This window comes from Phascolarctos cinereus, unplaced genomic scaffold, assembly GCF_003287225.1.
Source record: "Phascolarctos cinereus isolate Bilbo 61053 unplaced genomic scaffold, phaCin_HiC Scaffold_4;HRSCAF=312, whole genome shotgun sequence".
Taxonomy (NCBI): domain Eukaryota; kingdom Metazoa; phylum Chordata; class Mammalia; order Diprotodontia; family Phascolarctidae; genus Phascolarctos; species Phascolarctos cinereus.
This window is the reverse complement of record NW_027555847.1, coordinates 353,238,084-353,244,083: the sequence shown is the minus strand read 5'-3', so window position 1 is coordinate 353,244,083 and position 6,000 is coordinate 353,238,084. Positions and strand designations below refer to the sequence as shown.

Sequence of the window (6,000 nt, the reverse complement as noted above, 5' to 3'; positions counted from 1 at the left end):
TATGGTCTCATGCTGAGCAAAGTGAACAGAACCAGGAGAATGTTGTACACAACAACAGCCACATTGTATGATGACTAATATTGATAAACTTAACCCTTCCCCAGCAATACAAGGATCTAAGACATCTCCAAAGGTCTCATAATGGAAAATGCTATCCACATCCAAAGAAAGAACTATGGGTTTTGAATGCAGATTGAAGCATACTATTTGCTATTTCTTTTCCTCTGTTGTGTTTTGTTTCCTCTTTCTGGTGGTTCCTCCTATTGTTTCTGATTCTTATTTACAACATGACTAATGTGAAAATATGTTTAATAGGAACGTATATGTATAGCCTATATCAGATTGTGTGCCATCTTGGAGAGGGAGGTGGGGAGGGAGGGAGAGAAAAATTTAAAACTAAAAAGCTTATGGAAGTGATTATAATAAATTAATAAAAAAAAGTTTACAGAGAACTCACCCAAGTCAGGTGCCCACACGGCAGTCAGAAGAAGCAATATAAGATATTCTCAAGGTCTCTCTGAAGAACTTTGGAATCAATTGTGAGCCATGGGAACCACTGGCACATGACCACCTAGCATGGCATGCCCATACCAAAGAAGGTGCTGTACTCTATGAGCAAAGAAGAATTGCAGTAGCTCAAAAGAAATGTGAGATGCACAAATTTGGAGACAACTCCATTAGAAATGGTCTATTTATGTCTGACCTGTGGTAGAGTCTTCCTGGCTCATGTTGATATGATCAGCCACAGTTGGACATGCTGTACCTTGATTCCAACAGAGTGATGTCATTTTGGTCCTCTTTGAGAATGAAGGACAAGAGCCAACCAATGAGATCTAAGTGATTCATGAAAGCTGATTGTTCAGTTTTCAATGTGAGCACCTACACCTCAAAAATCAGTCAATGCTATAAAGTAGGGCTTGATGTCTTCTTCAGTTGAATGTCTGTACTTAAGAAAGTGATGGAGAAAACTAAATAATGCAGATTAAACTACAGCTGTGTCACATGTTCACTTTTTCCTCCCTAGAGAGCCAATAGTTAAACATTTACCAGCACATAGCTGCCTCCACCCCTCCTCTGTTGGTGACTTCCTATCCAAGAGCACCATTCAGGCAGTACCCACACCTTCCATACTCATTCTTTCCAAGCTCATCTCCTGACTCTTCAGACTTTTCGACCTCATTCCTAAGTACCTAAGTACCCTTCCTCCTCTTTACCTCAACTTTCCAACTCCCTTTTGGATGTTGTCTTCTCTGGTTAAAAAGTAAGCTCCTGGAGGACAGGGACTATCTTTTTGCTTGTAGTTGCATCATATAGCAAATACTTAAGAAATGAATTTTCTCTCTCTGTCTGTCTTTATGTGTTTCTCTCTCTCTCTCTCTCTCTCTCTCTCTCTCTCTCTCTCTCTCTCTCTCTCTCTCTCTCTCTCTCCACCTTATGGTTTGCTTCATAGACTACATAGTAGAAAGGTAGCAAAAAGAAATATGTATGTGTTAGTTATATCCAGTATGTGATTTTCTTTTCTATTATAAGTATACATGTCTGATGTACCATTTCTTACTCTATAGCTTTTTAAAAATGCATGATCTATATGAATTCAAGAATGAAACCGTCTCTTCTGTCAAGAATGGATAGGTGCTAGAATTAAAAAAATGAAAGAAAAACTTTTCCTGATTGTCTTTCTTTTTAACCACACATAGTAAGACCTCCTTTTTCATTTTATGTGCCTAGTTAATCATGGGAACACTCCTAGAATGTAGTCACACATCTGTCACTTTTCCACTTATTTCTCAGAAGTGGAAATTGAAACCTGGAGGGGGTTAAGTGGTTTGCCCAGAGCCATTTGGAGAAAGGGCTCTCCATTAAAGGTAGGTCTCCCATCTCCCATCGATTCAGTTGTATTGTCTCTCTCTGCAAAGCTCCTTTTCCTGATACCAGTCAGTGAGAATTAGGATGCCTTTACATTGTTCCCTTCACCAGTATTGCTGTGAAATGACGTACTGGGCCGTCTCTGTCATGCTTCCATTTGCCGTAAATTTCCTTTAAAAAAAAAACACATAGCCACTTACAATCATGTTCGATGGCCCTTGCATTAAAAATGAGAAAAATATGGAAACATGCATTAAAATATTCTGAAATAAATGGCTTTTTTATTACATAAAAGCTCTCGTGTGTCTCAAAGGTACTGAGAATAGAATAATTTATGGTAAATGAGATTATTATTGCTGGGAAAAGGTCTATTTTAATGCCAGTTTTTCTCAGGGATAAACCAAACCCGAACAGTCTACTGGGGGTGTTCACAAATGTGGAAGACAAATCCTTAAAAGCTTTAAGGGGATGATAAGTGGGAGAGATGTGCTGAGGCAGCACTGCTGTGATGTACTGAAGAGGAAGGCATTCTGTTTATTCTTATCTCGGGAGGGTTAGCCATAGTGCCCAGAAAGACATTAAAATAATGACTTATCTGCAACCAAGATGAAGAAGCTCTGTGTTCTGAGGGGTTGAGTCTCAGAGCTGGGAACTCAGACTCCCTGCACTCAGCGTCCTGAGGCAGCTGCATCGGTCAGTGTCTAGTGTCAGAGTCACATCAGGCCAAACAGACATCGGTTTTTATCGTAGGGACAGAGTTCCCACCAAAATAAAAGGAGCTTCACTAGGAAGCAGGCTACAAAGTTGGAGTTCAGGGAAGACTCTTCACCCCCCTGGACCCCTCTGGCCTTTTTTCCTTTCTTCTTATACCTTATGCACCTCTACAAGCACTCAAAGCAGCTCTTGCTGATTCCTTACACACAACACTTCATTTCTCCTCCATCCTTACCTTTGTTCTTACTCATCATCCTCATGCCTGGAAGACTCTTTCCTCACCTATGCTTCTTAGAATCCTGGACTTCCTTTAAGGAAGGAAGAAAACAAACATTTATTAAAGTGCCTACTATGTGCCACATCTCAGTGGGTAGTGTTTTGTTGATTGTTGAGTCTTTAAAAAGTAACAGAGAAAATTTAATAATGTACAGTATTAATATTACATATTTGTGTATTGTTTTGTGGTTTTTAGACTTAGGAAAGTGATGGAGAAAATTTAATAATGTAGATTATTAACGCTATATGTTTATGTATTGTTTTGTGGTTTTTAGACTTAGGAAAGTGATGGAGAAAATTTAATAATGTAGATTATTAATGCTATATGTTTATGTATTGTTTCGTTCATTGTAGACTTAAAGTGATGGAGCAGTTAGGTGGTGCACTGGATAGAGTGTTGGGCCTGGAGTCAGGAAGACTTATCTTTCTGAGTTCAAATCTAGCCTCAGACACTTACTAGCTATGTGACCCTGGGCAAGTCACTTAACCCTATTTGCCTCAGTGCCTCAACTGTCCAATGAGCTGGAGAAGGAAATGGCAAACTACTTCAGTATCTTTGCCAAGAAAACCCCAAATGGGGTCATGAAGAGTCAGACACAACTGAAATGACTGAACAACAAAGCATATGCCAGGCACTGTGCCACATGCTTGACAAATATTATCTCATTTGACCCTCACAACACTGGGAAGTACGAGTTATTATTATTCCCATTTTTCAAAGCCAGAGGTTAAGGGACTTGCCCAAGGTCACACAACTAGTAAGCATCTGAGGTCACATTTGAACTCAGCTCAAATGCTACCTTCTTCAGGAGGCTTTTCCCATTCTCCTCTACTGCTTAGTGTCATCCTCTCAGAAATTACTTCCTAGCCATTCCAACTATCCAATGTTTAGCTTAATACCTGGCACATAGTAGGTGCTTAATAAATGTTTATTGACTGACTGTCTTGTCAGACTTCAAGGATAGATCAGGAAAAGGGGACAGCGGGTATGTCTGAGAATGGGCAAATGGAAGGGGCTAATTTAATGGTAGAAAAATTCTGTTAGTAAATTGTATTATGTAATGAAAATCATCTGTAAATGCAGCAAATAGTAGCCCATCTTCTCTGCCTGGAGGTTACATTAGCAGTATAATTTCAAGTCAAGTTAACTAAGGGCTACTAATGGTTCAGTGGATAGACTATGGGACTTGGAACTGGGAAGAGTCATCTTCATGAGTTCAAATCTGAACTTAGACACTTACTAACTGTGTGACCCTGGGCATCTTGTACAGTATATACATATTTAGGTACATGCTATCTCCCCCACTAGAATGTAAGCTCCTTGAGGGCAGGGACTGTCTTTCGCCTTTCTTTGTATCTCCAGTACTTATTACAGGAGCTGGCACAGAGTAAGCACTTAATACTTGTTGATTAAATTCTGTTATGTAATATGGTTGGGGAAGAAGGCATTTAGCACTTACATGTGCCATAGATGATCAATTTGCAAAGATCACAGCACAAGAAAATCCCCCTCACATTATTAATATTCTACTAAGCCTTATTTTATCTTTCTTGGATTACTCAGGAGGCATTTTACGCTCTTGCAGAGCCTCTGGGTCATCATTATGACCCTCAAGTATCACCGTGCTTCTTATATCTGTGTGAAAATACTCAGGCATGATGATTTCTGAGGAGGAGAATGCTGGAGAAATCAGCCACCCTAGCCATAGTGAATAGTCTTGAGAATAAGAATCTGCCTGCTAGCCCAGGACAGACAATAACAGGCAACATTTGGAGGATGTGTGGGTATGTGTGAGATACGCATGTCCACACAAGTTGCATAAATAAGTCTCCTGAAAACCTCTGGCACCAGCCCCGCCTCCTTTGCAGGGACACAGAATTGCCTCAACATTCTACTTCAGCAGTTAGGAGTTGTGTCTCTTGAAAATGAAAAAGCAGCGCTAACCCTGAATGCATATTAATGGTTCATGTTCTATAATAACCGTTCGCTTTACAGTTTATAAAACACCTCCCTCAGCACACTGCTGTGAGATAGATTGTACAAGTACGAAGATCATCATTTTACAGACGATGGTGGACCAGAGTGGTTAAATAACTTGCCTAAGGTCGCATGATCAAGAAACGGAGAAGCTGAGACTTCAGAGACAGCCGGGTGGTGCATTGGATAGAACACTGGACCTGGAGTCAGGAAGACCTGAGTTCAAATTTGATCTCAGACACTTAATATGTGAGCCTGGGCAAGGCATTTAACTATTCTGCCTCAGTTTCCTCATCTGTAGAATAAGGGAAAAATAGCATCTACCTCCCAGGGTTGGGGTAAGGATTAAACAAGATTAAAAAAGGGTTAAATAAAAGAGGATTAAATTTATTAAGTGTTCAGTACTGTGCCTCAAACATAGTAGGTGCCTAATATATTTTTAATTCCTTCCTGTTGTTGAGTCCTTTCAGTCTTGTCTGATTATCCGTGATCCCATTTGGGGTTTTCTTGGCAAAGATACCAGAGTGGCTTTCCGTTTCCTTCTGCAGATCATTTTACAGATGAGGAAATTGAAGCAAACAGGGTTAAGTGATTTACCTAGGGTCACATAGTTAGTAAGTGTCTAAGTTCAGATTTGAACTCACAAAGATGACTCTTCCCGGTTCCAGGTCCCATAGTCTATCTACTGCACTATTAGCTGCCCTTAGTTAACTTGACATGAAATTATACTGCTGATGTAACCTCCAGGCAGAGAAGATGGGCTACTATTTGCTGCATTTCTAGACAATTTTTATTATATAATACAATTCACTAACAAAATTTTTCTACCATTAAATTAGCCCTTTCCATTTTCCCAATATAAGACATACCCTCTGTCCCCTTTTCCTGATCTACCCTTGAAGTCTGAGCCTTAGTCAAGATGTCAGACAGTGGTAGGTCACTATCATTGCAAAGAAAAGCTGGTAAAGATGTTTTTCCATTAAAGAAAAAAAACATTGAGGGAAAGGGGAAACCAGGATTAATAAGCTGCAGTATTAACATTTTATCTATCACTTTCTTAAGTCTAAACAATTAGCAGAGTAACATCTTTTCTGGGCACCAGTATGTTCATGTATAAAAATGAGAATAATAATATTTATACTACCTACCTTACAAGGTTGTTGGAA

At 39.5% G+C, this 6,000-nt stretch overlaps 1 long non-coding RNA gene across 2 annotated transcripts in view; it reads right to left on the bottom strand.

The window, feature by feature from the left end:
- Positions 1–1,360: 1,360 nt before the first annotated feature.
- The window catches only part of LOC110214925 (uncharacterized), a 111,494-nt gene continuing 106,854 nt past the window's right edge, over positions 1,361–6,000 (bottom strand). For both annotated transcript variants that reach the window (XR_013486154.1, XR_002326391.2), the window contains 2 exons: positions 2,816–2,888; positions 1,361–2,037 (listed from right to left, as the gene is read on the bottom strand). This is a non-coding gene — a long non-coding RNA (uncharacterized LOC110214925). The remainder of the gene's footprint in view (positions 2,038–2,815; positions 2,889–6,000) is intronic.